A 15000-nucleotide genomic window follows, 5' to 3' on the forward strand; every position below is an offset into this window, starting at 1 on the left:
GCAACAGATGGAGGAGAATGAGCGTCCGCAGCAAGAAGGAGCCCGGAGGAAGATGGCGCTGGGTCATGACGTCAGGGACGGAGCGGGAGCGCCACAGACACACGAACGGCCCTTTTGGCAACTTCCCTCAAGTGGTGAGCAGGACGGGAGGGCAACCAGCAGCGGGGAAGCCAGAAGAAATGAGGAGAGGGATGGCGAACGAGCCCGGTGTGCAGGGAGCGGCGAGGGGGCGGAGCCAGAGGCGCGCAGCCATAGCGAGCAGCGGGACGTGCAGCGAGAGGTGGAGCCCTAGGCGGGAGAACAGAAGAGAGAGATGGCCCGGCAGGAGGAGGAGTGGAGCATAGAAAGAAAAGCGGCTGCAGCAGGCAGAAGAAGGGAAGCGGCGAGAGATAAAGCTGTCTCCAGAATTCAAGCCAGTGGGGCTGGTGAGCCCAGCGCTAGCAGTGAGACTGAGGGAGGGGGAAGGGCAGAGAGGAGGGAGTTAAGGGTGGAAGAGGGTGGGATTGGAAGGGAAGGGGATGGGCTTGGAAAGGAGGGGGGTGAGAATGGAAGGGAAAGGGGTGGGAATGGAAGGGGCGGGGACAGGATGGCAACAAGGTGGGAGGACTTTTGCCCAGATAGTGGGGGGAGGGGGGCAAGGAGGAGGGAGGGGTTTTGGGGGTGGGAGGGGAGGAGAGGAGGGGAGGGGTTGGGGAGGACAAGGCGGGAAAAGGAGGAATGTGGTACAGTTAAAGTGGGTGGGGAAGGGACCAGCACCTTCAAGGGGAGAGGTATTGCAACAAGTCTTCAGGTTGGGATTTATCCCGGAAGATTTGTTTGCCTGCATCCACCCAGTCAATGGGGTAGAATATGACATCAGTTTCCTAACGGCTAGGGGGTTGGAGGAGTTTTGGAGCAGGTATGAAGCCCGGAAGGGGGGTGGGGAATGGGAAGGGTACAGGGTGATCCCGATCAGCCGCCAGGAGGCAGCGCAGGTGACAATATTAGTCAGAAACGAGTCACTGGAGGCGGCTGATCTTATGGTGTGGTTGAGGAGATACGCAGATGTAGTGTCTCCCTTACGAAAGTTACCAGACCCAAGCAGGGTGTGGGCGGGGGCATGGGGGGCGACAGTGCGTCTAAGACGGGAGGGGGAAGTGCCAAAACATATCCCCCCAGCAGCATATATCGGCAGAGACCAGATACAATGTTTTTACAAGGGCCAGCCACACCAGTGCTTCCAGTGCGGATCCTTTCGCCATATGGCAATGAATTGTGTTGTCAGGAAATGCATTAAGTGTGGGAGCGAAGAGCACGGGACGGGAAATTGTGTTCAGATAAGGTGTAATTTGTGTGGAGAACTGGCCCATCCCTTTAGTAGGTGCCCTCAGGCGACGCATGGAAGGGAAGAGAGGGAGAGGAGAGGGGCGAGGAGAGAGAAGGGAGAAGAGAGGGGACGGGAAGAGAAGAGGGGGGAAAGGGGAGGAAGGGAGAGAAGAGGGGGAAAGTAGTGGGAGTGAAGAGGACAGGAGGGAGGAGGGAGAGAGGGCGGTAGAAGGGGAGGAGGAAGGAGGGAGTCAAGGGTGGGAGAGGGTGCGAAAGAAAAAGAAGAAAAAGAAAAGGGAGAAGGGGGTGGGGGAGCAGGGACAGGAAGGGAGAAGGGAGGGGAGGCAAGAGGACAGGGGAAAGGGGAAGAGGAGAGAGAGATAGAGAGGGGAGGAGAGAGGGAGAAGCAGGGTGGGGAGAAGGAGGGAGGGGAGGCTATGGAGATAGGAGGGGAAGAAGGGGGGGACAGAGAGGGGGGAGGAGGAGGGAGAGGGAGAGGGGGACAGGAAGGAGAAAGGAGTTGGAGGGAAGGCTGGGTGGCTAAGAGGGAAGGGAAAGAGAGAGGGGAGGGGGGTAAGAGAAGGAAGAAAAAGTAAGAATGGCAGAAGGGACATGGAGAGTGGCTACGCTTAATGTGGCCAGTATTAAAACGGAGAAGGCGAGGGGGTTGGCGTTCGATCAGTTAAGGAACGAAGTGGTGGATTGTATTTTGCTGCAGGAGACGCAAATACAGACTGTAGTGGAGATGAATAGGGCAAAGAGGGAGTGGAAGTGGGGGCACTCAGTGTGGGTATTGGCGAGAGAGAAGTATGGAGGATTGGCGGTGCTTTTCAGAACCAGGGAGGTAGAGGTGGAATGGGTGGTGGAATTAAAAGGGGGGAGGGGGATGGTGTTAGATGGGAGGATTAAGGGTCGTAGGGTACGACTGATCAATATTTATGGTCCACAGACGAAGAGGGAGGAAGAGGTTGTTGCAACAAATACAGAAGTATTTATACACAGAGAGACAGGTGGTATGGGGGGGGGGGGGGGGATTTCAACTTGATAGGGGGGAGACAAGATAGTGGGGCAAGGGCGAGGGGAGTTGGGTATGATGGCCTGCTGTTAGAGAAAATAATAAGGGAGGCTGGGTTGAAGGATTTAGGGGGAGGAGAGGGGGCTCAGTTTACATTTCGGAGAGGGGCATGCAGGAGTCGAATAGACCGGCTATTGGTGAAGGAGGGAGAGGGAGGGGGGAAGTTACGGCAAAGGGAAGTGGACTTCTCAGATCATAGTTTGTTGTGGGCGGAAGTGGGGAAAGTCGGAGGGTGGGGATAGAGGTAGGGCGATGTGGAGGATGAGAGTGGACTGGTTGGAAGAGGAAGGCAGTAAAGAGGACTTTCAGAAATTTTGGGAAGACCTGTTGACAGTAAGGGAAGGATCTGACTCATGGGGAGAGTGGTGGGAAGAAGTCAAGAAACGAATAAAGAAGTTTGCGCAGCAAAAGGAAGGAAGAAAGAGGAGAGAGAGGACAAAATGGGAGGAAGCCTTGCGGAAAAGGAGGGATAGATTAGTGGAAAGAGGGGGGGAAGAGGGGGAAGTGGAACAATTAGATAGCACATTAGAACAGGTTAGGGGGAATAGGTGGGTGGCATTGAAATATGAGCGAGATTGTGGGGCAATGTTGTCACCTAGTGCGTTTGAGAATTACAGGTTGAAGGAGAGGGGGAGAGGGATGGAGGCGGTGAGGGATGAAGAAGGGAGGAGGGAGGTGACTAGGGAGGGAATGTTGGGGGTAGTAGAAAGGTATTATGGGAGATACTTTGACAGAAGAGGGGAGGGGGGAAGGAGAAATGGGGAATTTATGTGAGAGACACACCGGGGGGGGGGGGGGGGAGGGAAGTGGAGGAGGAGGAACAGGGGCATGAGGAACAGGGGGCATGGACAGAGGAGGAGATCAGAGAGGCGGTGAGAGGGATGAGGAATAAAAGAGCGCCAGGGCCGGATGGAATTCCAGCTGAGTTTTACCACGCTTCTGAGAAGGAGGTGGTGCCGGTCCTGGTAGAGGTGATGAGGGAAGGGGAAGGGAAGGGAAGAGTGCCAATGTCTATGTCAGAAGCCGGATTGATTCTATTAAGCAAGGGGAAAGGAGAGAGAAGATTTGGACAATTGGAGACCGATATCTTTGCTTAATGTAGACAGGAAGGTAGTGGCCAGCGCGATAGTGAAGAGGGTAACAGAGGAGATGGGAAAGGTACTCAGTGAGGCACAGAAAGGGGGGGTAGCGGGAAGGGGAGGGGTAGAAGCAGCCTTGATGGTGAGGGAGGTGGTAGAAGTAGCAAGACAAAGGGAGGAAGGGGTGGTGAAGATGATTGCGCTCGACCAATCAACAGCCTATGACAGAGTGCAAAGGCAATATGTATGGGAAGTGATGGAGAAGGCAGGGGTAGCAGAGAGGTGGGTAGAATGGTTTAGGAAATTATATAAAGAGGCGGTGTGTGTTCCAATAGTGAATGGCTAGAGGGGGAGGAAAGTGGCAGTGAGGACAGGAATCAGGCAGGGATGCCCATTGAGCCCACTAATTTATGTGGCAGCCATTGACCCTTTGGTGCAGTGACTCAATGAAGGGGGAACCAAGTTGGTAGGGGTAGGCTTAGGGGAGAGGGGGGATAGAGTAAGGGTACTGGCCTACATCGATGATGTGACAGTAATGGTACAGGGAAGGGAAGAAGAAAGGAGGGTGGAGGGGGAATTGGAGAAATATGAAAGGGCGACAGGGGCAAAATTGAATTGGACAAAATGCCACGCAGTTCAGGTAGGAAGGGGGAGGGGGAGGGGAGGGGGGTTACCAGCAGCGGAGGACGAAGTGAAAATATTAGGAGTGGTATTTGGGAAGGACAAGTATGCGGAGAGGAATTGGGAGAGGGTGGTGGAGAAGGCGACCGAGGTGGCTGAGAACTGGAAGGGGTGGGGGGTGACCTATAGGGAGAGGGTACGTCTGATAAAGACATACCTAGTGCCCCTATTTCTATGGGTGGCTCAGATCTGCTGGTTACCAGAGAGGATGGAAGCAAAGTGACGGGAGTCTTTTTCAGGGCCTTATGGGGAAACAGGTTGAACCCTGTGAGAAGGGAGGTGCTGTGCAGGAAGCGGGAGGAAGGGGGTTTGGGGATGCCAAATCCAATTCTGTTGTTTCGCTCATTGTTTTTGCAAGCAAATTTGAAGGGAATAGTGGGGGAAGGACAAGGGGGTTGGGCAGAGAGTTTGAGGACGGGGGGGGGGGGGGGGGGGGGGGGGAGGGTTTTGGGAAAGGTGGGTTAAAGGAGAGATGGGAGGGAGGGGGGAGAAGAGGAGGTGGGGGAGGAGTGGAAGTCAGGAGTATCAGAAGGGGTTGATGAGGGTGGTTAAGAAATGGGGTATCACATGTAAGGAGATAAAAGAAGGGAATAGAAAGGAATGGGTGGAGAGGGTGAGGGAGCAATTGTGGCCAGGGCGGTTGAGTTTGCCAAATTGTACAACGACAAGGATGAGAGAGGGTTTGCAAAGTCTGACATCAGGAAGGGTTCCCCGGAAGGTAGAGAACCTGGCGTGGCTGGCCTTTCATCAAAGATTGTTTGTATGGGCAAACATCAAGTGGAGAAGTAAAGAAGAGAGAGGATGCCCGAGGCCGGAGTGTGCAGGGGTGGAAGAAATGGCGGAACATCTGCTACAGGGGTGTTCATTTGCCAAGGAGGTGGGGAAAGTGGTGGGGCAGGTGTTGGGGGTAAAAGGGTTGGCACAGTGGAAGTATGCGGATTGGGCTTATGGTTTGGAGGGAGGGGGGAGTAGAGCATTTCGGGTAACAAGATATGTGATTGGTATGATTTTGTTGGGGGGCTGTGGGGGGCTAGGAGCCAATATCATTTGTTTCAAGTGGATAGCACAGCAGAAAAGGTGGCCTGGCAGGTGATACGAACTGTATACCAGGTAGCCGCGTGGGAAAGGATGAGGGTGGGAAGGGGAGAGTGGGAAAAGAGGTGGAGAGGAGTAAGGTTACGTCCACCATGAAGAGGGGCAGTTAGGAACATTATGTATTAGTAAGGGGGAAAAGGGGAACATTAGTTGTGTAAAGAATGGATGTGTTTTGTATTTTGTTGCAATTTTCTAATAAAAGAGTTTTCCAGCTCAGTTGGAAGCCAGACTGAGAGGAGAGGTGGTGTGGAGAAGCTGGGAGTAACAGAGGTGGAGTTTGCCTAACAGCCCAAGAAGAGAGTTGCCTGGTGAGGTCTGCGAAAATTGAGGTCCAGGCCTCAGGGCCTAGTAGGCCCAGGATGGAGGCCCAGGATTTGGAGAAAGCCAAGGGGCTCCAGTTGCGGAAGGAGCCAAGTGTGGTGTTGGCCAGATGGGAGCCTGCAGGTGAAAAGCCGAAAGGCCTGGAGAAGGGGCCGCAGGAGAAAGGTAAGGGCAGGAAAGTCCCTGGAGCAAGCCCCCCCCCCCCCCCCCCCCGAGGTGGAACCTGGGCCCAGGACTGAGTTTGTGAGTGAGGGTACAGGTTGGGGGAGGAAGCAGGGTGAAGAGGCCCAGAAGGCAGAGCCAGCAACTCGGGTGACAGCAGTACAGGTAAGCAGCTCAAGAGTGGAGAAGGGACAGGAGGAGGTGAAAGGAAAAGAACCACAGAGTGGAGTGGTTTTGGAAACAATGTATTCTGACAGTAGCGAGGAGGAGGGGGAGGAAGAAGACTGGGCTACTTGGGCGGCTGACAGAGCAATTACGGCTGAAGATGTAATAGCTGATTAAAAGCTCATCAAGAAATTAGAGCAAGAGGCGGAGGTCCTAAGGAAAAGGATCAAACTAGCAAACGTGATGGTGAAACTTGCTGAAACAGAGGGACGGAGAGAAAAGCAGCAGTGGGAAATCGTGTTGCTTCAAAAACAATTAATGTGGAGGAAAGAGAAGATTGAGGCATTGAAAAAACGCGGCAATAATCCTTTGAGTGAGATATTTGCTAACAGAGACAGATGGAGTAAGCACAAAGACTCCGTACCGATACTTGAGAAACAGAGAATCACACAAACAGCACTGGGTGTGGCAAGTCCTTTAATGTTTGAGGAAGACATACCTGAGGACGGTCAGCAAGTTGGTCCTGTTGAGCCTGCGGAGGCGGTGCAGATGGTGGAGATTTTGGAGGTGGGAGAAAAGTTCCAAATGAGGAGGCAGCTGCAGTGCAGCAAGAAGGAACAGACGCTGGAGGTGATATCGGGCAGTGCAGTGACCTCACGAGCAGAGGCGGAACTTCAGCCCGATGAGATGGATTCCGGAGAGGGAGCTGGTGGACCTGTGGCGGTGGGTCAGCAGCGAGGAACGAGTTCTGGATGTACACAACTGGTGGAGGGACCAGAGGAGCGAGAAGTTGCACAGAGGAACGGGGGTGTGCAATCGGCAGCCATGAGTGAGGAAGTGCAGGCAGAGCCAGCCAATCCAGTGCCGGCGGGGGAAGCGCAAGGACTGCTGGGAGATGGAGTCCCGAAGGATGCGGATCGAGTGACTGCAAGTGTGGCCGGGAAAGTGGAGGAGGAGGTGCCTGGGGAAGATCGCGTAGTGCAGTCAGAGTGTGGATCCAAGGAAGAGCAGCAGAGACAGAGTGTGTCCAATCGGAGTGCTGGGACTGGTAGTTCGGAGAGAGCGATGACGTCACGAGGCGATGATGTCCGGAAAGGAGATGGAATCCAGAGACGCACTGGCACTGTGGAAGCCAGCAGGATACCAGTTTTGGAGCCTTAAGGGCAGCATAACGGGACTGAACAGGAGAAGGGAGAGGGGGAGGGGGGACACAGGGAGGCTGGGGGGGTGGAGGGAGGTCTTTTGCGCAAGTGGTGGGAGGGTGGGGGAAGAGAGGGGGGGCGGGGTATGGGAGGAGAAATGTAGTACAGTTGAGGTGGGTGGGGAAGGGTAGTGTGCCCACCAAAGGGGAGGTGTTGGCAAGGGTTTTCAGCCTTGGTTTCATCCCCGAGGACCTTTTTGCGTGTATCCACCCCATTAATGGGGTGGATTTTGACGTCAGTTTCCTGACCAGTAGGGGATTGGAGGAATTTTGGCGGAGGGTGGAGCCACGAAGAGGACATAAGGAGTGGGAGGGGTTTAAACTCATCCCGATTAGCAGGCAGGAAGAGGTGAAGGTGACTATCCTTGTCCGGAATGAGTCATTGGAGGAGGCAGATTTAGCTTATTGGCTTAATCGGCATGCTGAAGTTCTGACCCCTTTGAGGAAAATTCCGGATGAGAGTAGAGTGTGGGCAGGAGCATGGGGGGCGAAGGTCTGATTAAGAAGGGAGAGGGAAATCCCGATGCACATCCCGGCTGCGGCTTTCATTGGGCGAGATAGGGTCCAGTGCTTTTATAAGGGTCAGCCACACCAGTGTTACAGATGTGGGTCGTTTCGACATTTTGCAATGAATTGTACAAGTAGAAAATGTGTGAAGTGTGGGAGTTTTGACCATGAGACGGGACAGTGCACAGATATAAGGTGTAATTTGTGCGGGGAACTAGGTCATCCATATAGCAGATGTCCGAGGGCGGCAAATCAGAGAGCAGAGGGTCAGGGTGGGGATAATGAAGAGGGGAGAGGTAGGGGGAGGGAGGACGAGAGGACAGAGGGGACAGGGTGCAAGAAAAGGGGAAGGAAGATGGGAGGGCCGAGGTGGGGAGGGGGGTGGAGGAGGATGGGTGGGTAGTTGTACAAGGTAAGAGGGGGAAGGGACAGAAGGGTTTGAAGAGTGGGGGTATGGAGCTGCGAGGAAAGGGAGCAGAGGGGGGTGGGAAGGCGCAGAGGGATGGGAGGGGAAAGGGAGAGGGGAGAGATGGGAGAAGTGGAGGACGAGATGGAAGTAGAAGGGGAGAGGGGAAGCTCTGGGAGGTGGAGAGGAGGTGGACTTGGAATGGGAAGAAGATGGGGAGTGGGAGCTGGGGGGGAGGGGAGGGAGGGGGTTGGACTGAGGGATGGGTGGCGAAAAGAGAAGGTCAAGAAAGAGGGAAGGAGGGGAAGAAGAAAAGACAGACATGATCATGGCAGATCTACTGTGGACAGTAGCCACAATAAATGTGGCTAGTATACGGACAGGGAAGGCAAGGGCGATTGTGTATGAAGCACTGGGTGGGGAGACAGTGGACTGTATTTTCTTACAAGAAACAAGGATAAGAACGTTGGAGGGACTGCACAGGGCAAAGAAGGAATGGAGGTGGGGCCACTCGATCTGGGTATTGGCAAGAGAAGAGTATGGGGGGGTTGGCTATTTTGTTCAAAGGAGAGGGGGTGGAGATTGAGGGAATAGTGGAGTTGAAGGGGGGCAGGGGGATGGTGGTGGATGGGAGGATGAAAGGGAGGAGGGTGCGCTTGATTAATTTTCATGGGCCACAGAGTATGAGGGAACGGAAAGTATTGTTGAAGGAAACTAAACCATACTTATACACAGAACGGCAGGTGGTCTGGGGGGGGGGGGTGATTTTAATATGATAGGGAGGGTGGAGGACAGCGGGGCTAGGGAGAGATGTGTGGGATATGATGGGGTTTTGCTAGAGAGGATAATTGGGGAAGCAGGTTTGAAGGACTTGGGGGTGGAAGGACAGGAGGATTTACCTTTCAGAGGGGCTTGTGTAAAAGTCGGATAGATCGAATAATAATCAGAGACGGGGACGGTGGGGGATCGTTACGGCAGAAAGCGGTGCATTACTCAGATCACTGGTTGTTGTGAGTGGAGGTGGGGAATATAGAGGGGGGGGGGGACCGGGGACGAGGGATGTAGAGAATGAAGGTGGAATGGATGGAGGAGGAGGAGGAGGGAAGGGAGGAGTTTCGCAGGTTTTGGATGGATCAGTTGACGATACGGGAGGGTTTTGAGTGGTGGGGGGATTGGTGGGAGGAAATAAAAAAGAGAAGGAGGGTCGGAGGGGGAGGGAACGGGCAAAATTGGAGGAAGCTTTGAGGAAAAGGAGGGATAGATTAATTGAGAGAGGGGGTGAGGAGGGGGACATTGAGCAATTAGATAGAGAAATTAGGAGGGTGAGAGGGGATAGATGGGAATCCCTATGATATGAAAGGGATTGTGAGGTACTAATTTCCCCAGATGTGTTTGAGAATTATAAAATGAAACAGGCAGGGAGATGGATGGGGGCTGTAAAGGATGTAGAAGAGGGGAGGGAGGTTACCAGGGAAGGGATAATGAGGTTGGTGGGAGAGTACTATACACAGTATTTTGACAGAAGGGGACAAGGGGGGAGGTGGATTATGTAAATGAGATGGAGTTGGAAGATGAGGGAACCCTGGAGGAGGGAGGGGAGGAGGGGGACTGGACAGAGGAGGAGGTGAAGGTAGCGTTGAGAGGGATGCAGAAGAGGAGGACGCCAGGGCCGGACGGGATACCGGCAGAGTTTTATCATGTTTTAGAAAGAGAACTGATCCCGGTATTGGTGGAAGTGTTTCGGGAGGGGGAGCGGAGAGGGCGGTTGCCGGGTTCAATGCTGGAAGCAGGGTTGATTCTGCTCAGCAAGGGAAAAGATAGGGAGGACCTGGCCAATTGGAGGCCCATTTCGTTACTAAATGTAGATAGAAAAATTTTGGCCAGCATGTGGGTCAAAAAGATGAATGAAGTGATGGGGCAGGTGGTATGTAGAGCGCAGGAAGGAGGGGTGGAGGGGCGTAGAGGGGTAGAGGCGGCTTTGACGGCAAGGGAGGTGATTGAGGTGGGGAGAAATAGGAAGGGAGGGGTCGTGAAAATCATTGCGCTGGATCAGGCGACAGCGTATGATAGAGTGCAATGGGAATATGTATGGAAGGTAATGGAGAAGGTAGGAGTGCCCAGGAGGTGGGTGAGAGGGTTACAAGCAGTTGTATGAGGGAGCAGTTTGTTACCCGATAGTGAATGGGTGGAGGGGGGAGAGAGTTAGGGGGCGGACGAGGATCAGACAGGGGTGTCCGCTTAGTCCAGTCATTTATGTGTTAGCTATAGATCCGTTGGTGCGTAGGTTAGAGGGGGGGGGGGAGGGTGAGAGATGGAGTTTGGTAGGGATGGAGCTGGGGGGGTAGAGAGACAGTTAGGGTACTCGCGTACATTGACGATGTGACGGTGGTGGTACAGGGGAAAGAGGAAGAGGAATGGGTGGAGAAGGAGGTGAGGCACTATGTACGGGCGACTGGAGCTAAAATAAACTGGGAGAAATGTCATGCGTTACAAGTGGGGGAAGGGAACGGATGAGTGAGGGAGGGGGGAGTAGTGAGGGAGGGGGGAGTAGTGAGGAAGTGGGAATACCAGAGGCGGAAGAAGAGGTGAAGATTTTGGGCGTGAGGTTTGGGAGAGAGAGTTATGGAGATAGGAATTGGGAGAGGGTGGTGGAAAAGATTAGTGCAGTAGCAGACAGATGGAAAGGGTGGGGGGCGACATACAGGGAAAAAGTGAAATTGATAAAAACATATATGGTACCTTTGTGTTTATGGGTTGTGCAAATATGTTGGTTGTCAGACAAGATGAAGGCGAAGGTGACAGGGGTATTTTTTCAAGCTTTTTGGGGGAATAGGCTCAATCCAATAAGAAGGGAGGTGGTATGTAAGGATTGGGGTGAAGGGGGGATGGGGATGATCAACCCCTTGTTGTTTTTTCGTAGTTTGTTTTTTCAAGTAAATTTAGGAGGTTTGGTACAGGATGAAAGAAAAGGGTGGGCGGACAGTTTGAAGGAGGGCGGAGGTGGGTTTTGGGATGAGTGGGTCTCGGGGGGTGAAGAGAAAGAGGACGGGAAGGGTGAGTCAGGAGTATCAAGCGGAGGTAATAAGAGCGGTGAGAAAGTGGGAGGTAACGAGAAGGGAGATTCAAGAAGAGAAGAGGAAGGAGTGGGTGGAGAGGGTGAGGGGACAAGAGTGGCCAGGGGAGAGCAGAGTGGGGGAAGAGGTGGCACATAGGTATCAGCATGGCCTACGTAAGTTGTCATCAGGAAGGGTGCCCAGAAAGTGGGAAGACCTGGCGTGGCTGGCCCTGCACGGAAGACTGTTTGTAAGAGCGAACGTGAAATGGCGTAGCCGGAGGGACCGGGAGTGCCCCAGGCAGGGGTGTGAGGGAAAGGAAGAAACGGTGCTGCATTTGGTGAAGGAGTGCCCGTTTGCGGAGAGAGTAGGGAAGAGGGTGGAGGGGCTGTTGGGGGTACAAGGTTTGGGGAACTGGAGGGAGGAAGATTGGGCATGGGGGTAGAGCGTGGGATTGGTGGAAGGGACAAAGTAACATGTTATGTGATAGGGATAATTATTTTGGGAAGTTTGTGGAGTGTCCGATGCCAGTGTCATTTGAATCAAGGGAAAGAACTGTGGAGCAGGTGGCCTGGCAGGCGGTACGGATGGTGTATAAGGTGGCAGAGTGGGAAAGGTTACATGTGGGGAGGGGGGTTTGGGAGAGAAGATGGATGGGGATAAAATTGAGGCCACCTTGAGGAGTAGACAGGAGTGTCAGTTGTATTAGTTTTTAGGGTTTGTGTTTTATGGGGACATGATGGTTTTGTATATGTTGCAAGTTTTCTCAATAAAATATGTTATCCAGCAGTTGCAAGCCAGTGTGTGAAGGAGGAGGAGGTGTTGGAGGAGCTTTGAGAAGGACCAGAAGGTTGAGGTTGGAGCTGGAGAGCAGTGCAGGGGCCTGGGCCTGGGCCTGGAAGTAATACAGGACTAGGCTCCTAGGCCTAGTTGGAGGCCGAAAGCATGGATAAGGAGAAGGGGCTCCAGAGATACAGCAGCCCCAAGGTGGTGGTGGAGAGATGGGTGCCGGGCCACGGAGAGCGGGCTGGAGCGGCACAGAAGGCCACAAGAAAAGGCTCAGGCCGGCAGGAGAAAGGTAAGGGCCAGAAAGTCCCTGAACTAAGTGGTCCTAGAGAGAGAAGGCCTGCCCCGGGGACTGGAATAGCGAAACGGGGACAAGGTGAAGAACTAGGAAGGAAGGGTGAAGAGGCCCAGAAAGGAGAAGGCCTAGTGAGTGGGAAAGCTGGTCAGGAGCTGGAGGAGAGGCCAGAACCCAGTGGTCCAGTGCTAGAGGCCTGGTACGAGGACAGCAGTGGAGAGGAGGAAGGAGAGACTTGGGAAGCCTGGGCCACAGAACGTGAAATTACTGCAGAGGAAGTATTACAGGATCTCAAGCAGATCAAGAAACTAGAGCAGGAGGCAGAGATATTGAGGAAACGAATAAAGCTGGCTGGGGTTATGGTGAAACTAGCGGACACAGAAGGGAAAAAAAGAACACCAGCAGAGAGATATTGGACTGTTAGAAAAACAGCTAAGGTGGAGGAGGGAGCATATCGCAGCATTGATGAAGAGAGGCAATAATCCAATGAAAGAAGTCTTTGCAAACAAAGAAAGATGGAGGAAGGAGCGCGCAGAGAAAGGACAGACCCAGCAGGAGAACATTGTGTAATGCAGTGAGACAAACCTGAGAGGGGAAAGCGCTGGAGGGGACCAAAGTCCTTTATTGTTTGAGCAGAGGGAGCAGAGACTGAGTAAGAACAGCACCATGTCGGAGAACAGGCTCAAGAAAAGAGACATTTGGGAGATTGGAGAGGAGCCAGACTTGCAAACAAAGCTGCAGTTTATTAGCGAAGGAGACCAAGGCATAGTGGTGTCGAGTCAAGATGGAGGCGTGATGTCACAGGGGGCGGAGCCAGGTAACGCGAGGAAGGAGCAACCGGAGAGGAAAGATTGGAGTGAGGAGCAAGAGGAGGTGGTGGTGGAGTGTGGGCAGAGGTCCGGTGGAAGTAACGAGGCCGGGGAAGAGCAGAACAGCCCAGAGACTAGTGGGAGAGGAGCGGCGCAGCATGAAGACATCAGTGGCGGAGCACCAGGTTCGGAGGCGCGGGATGATGACAGCGCGGATGAGAATCAGGAGGGAGCCTGGACAGTGGATAAGCAGCGGACTGGAAAGGAGCAGAATGGCAGGAGAGAAGGCGAAGTGGAGCCAGCGGTGGCAGAGGGGAGTGGCGTTGGCCAGCAGAGAACAGCAGGGGAGGCGGCTGACCAGCGTGAGACATTGATGTCTAGGGACAAGGAGAGGGAGAATGGAGAGGGGAGGAGGGAGGGGGTGGGGCTATGCAGATAGGAGGGGGGAAGTTGTTTGCACAGGTGGTGGGAGGAGGGAGGTCAGGAAGGGTGCGAGAGGGGGGGTGGAGGGCGGTGGGGCAGAGGGGAGGGGGGAGGGGGGTGTCATGGGAAAACAAAAGAATGTGATACAGGTAAAGTGGGTGGGGAGGGGGATGGCTCCATCAAGGGGGGAGGTGCTAAACAAGGTGTTCAGAATGGGTTTTGTGCCGGAAGATCTGTACGCGTGCATCCACCCAGTAAATGGAGTGGAATTTGATCTGAGTTTCATGTCCATGAGGGGATTGGAGGAGTTCTGGCACAGGTTTGAAAAGCAGAAGGGGACAGTGGAATGGGAGGGATTTAAAGCAATCCCAGTCAGTAGGCAGGAGGTGGCTAATGTGACGATCCTGGTAAGAAATGAGTCGATGGAGGTGGCAGACCTGACCTACTGGCTGGGAAGATATGCGGAAGTGGTGACGCCATTGAGAAAGTTGCCAGACCCCAGTAGGGTGTGGGCAGGGGCATGGGGGGCACAGTTGCGGCTGAGGAGGGTGGGGGAAGTTACCCAGCACGTCCTGGCTGCAGCATATATTGGACGAGACCACATACAGTGCTTCTATAAAGGTCAGCCACACCAGTGTTATAGATGTGGATCATTCAGACACTTGGCAATGAATTGCACAGTAAGACATTGCATGAAGTGCGGGAGTTTTGAGCATGGAACGGGAGTGTCAGCAGATAAGATGTAATGTGTGTGGGGGAATGGGGCATTCATTCAGCAGGTGCCCAAAGGCGGAACACAGAAGGGGAGGACAGGAGGAAGGGACGGATAGAGGGCAGGAGGAGCAGAAGAAGAGATGACAATGATAATGTCAGGAAGGAAGTGGACAGTAGCCACAATAAACGTGGCCAGCATTAGGTCAGGGAAAGCAAGAGGGTTGGCATACGAGCAGCTGGGGAAGCAACCAGTTGCGTGTGTGTTCATTCAAGAAACTCGAATACGAACGATTGAGGGGATGAATAGAGCAAAAAAGGAGTGGAGATGGGGGCCATCCATATGGGCGATGGCTCGGGAGGAATATGGGGGAATGGGGATATTATTCAAAACAAGGGAGGTACAGATAGAGGGGGTGAGGGAGTTGGATCCTCCAGGGAAGGGGGATGCCGTGCCGAGCGCCTGGACCCCGAGCCTCCGGGCTCGTCGTTTTCGTGTTTTGTTTCGCCGGTCACCCGTTGACGCGACTCTGCGGCAGTGGGCGTCCAGAAACCGAGTTCTGCGACGCAGCGACCTCTGTACCGGTGTAAGGGCCGAAGAGCGCGACTTAGCGGTGGATCACTCGGCTCGTGCGTCGATGAAGAACGCAGCTAGCTGTGAGAATTAGTGTGAATTGCAGGACACATTGATCATCGACACTTCGAACGCACCTTGCGGCCCCGGGTTCCTCCTGGGGCTACACCCGTCTGAGGGTCCCCCTTCCCGTCAATCGCCCGCGCGGCTGGGGCCATTCGCAGCGGGGGGGGGGGGGGGGCGGGTCCTCCATGGCCTGTCCCTCCGCCGCCACCTCCTCCGACCCTTTGACCCCTTCAAGAGCAGACCCGGTGCGGGGGGGGGGGGGCAGGGCGCCCCCGCTGAGGGGTGC

General features: G+C 54.2%; 1 protein-coding gene and 1 non-coding gene across 2 annotated transcripts in view; one reads left to right on the forward strand and one right to left on the reverse strand.

The window, feature by feature from the left end:
• The window catches only part of LOC115463707 (zinc finger protein 2-like), a 255895-nt gene that overhangs the window by 112156 nt on the left and 128739 nt on the right, over nt 1–15000 (reverse strand). The window lies entirely within an intron of this gene.
• LOC115463967 lies at nt 14678–14831 on the forward strand. Its single transcript, XR_003941219.1, has one exon. It is a non-coding gene; the product is annotated as a 5.8S ribosomal RNA (ribosomal RNA).

The sequence above is a fragment of the Microcaecilia unicolor genome, chromosome 2, assembly GCF_901765095.1.
Source record: "Microcaecilia unicolor chromosome 2, aMicUni1.1, whole genome shotgun sequence".
In the NCBI taxonomy this organism is placed as follows: Eukaryota; Metazoa; Chordata; class Amphibia; order Gymnophiona; family Siphonopidae; genus Microcaecilia; species Microcaecilia unicolor.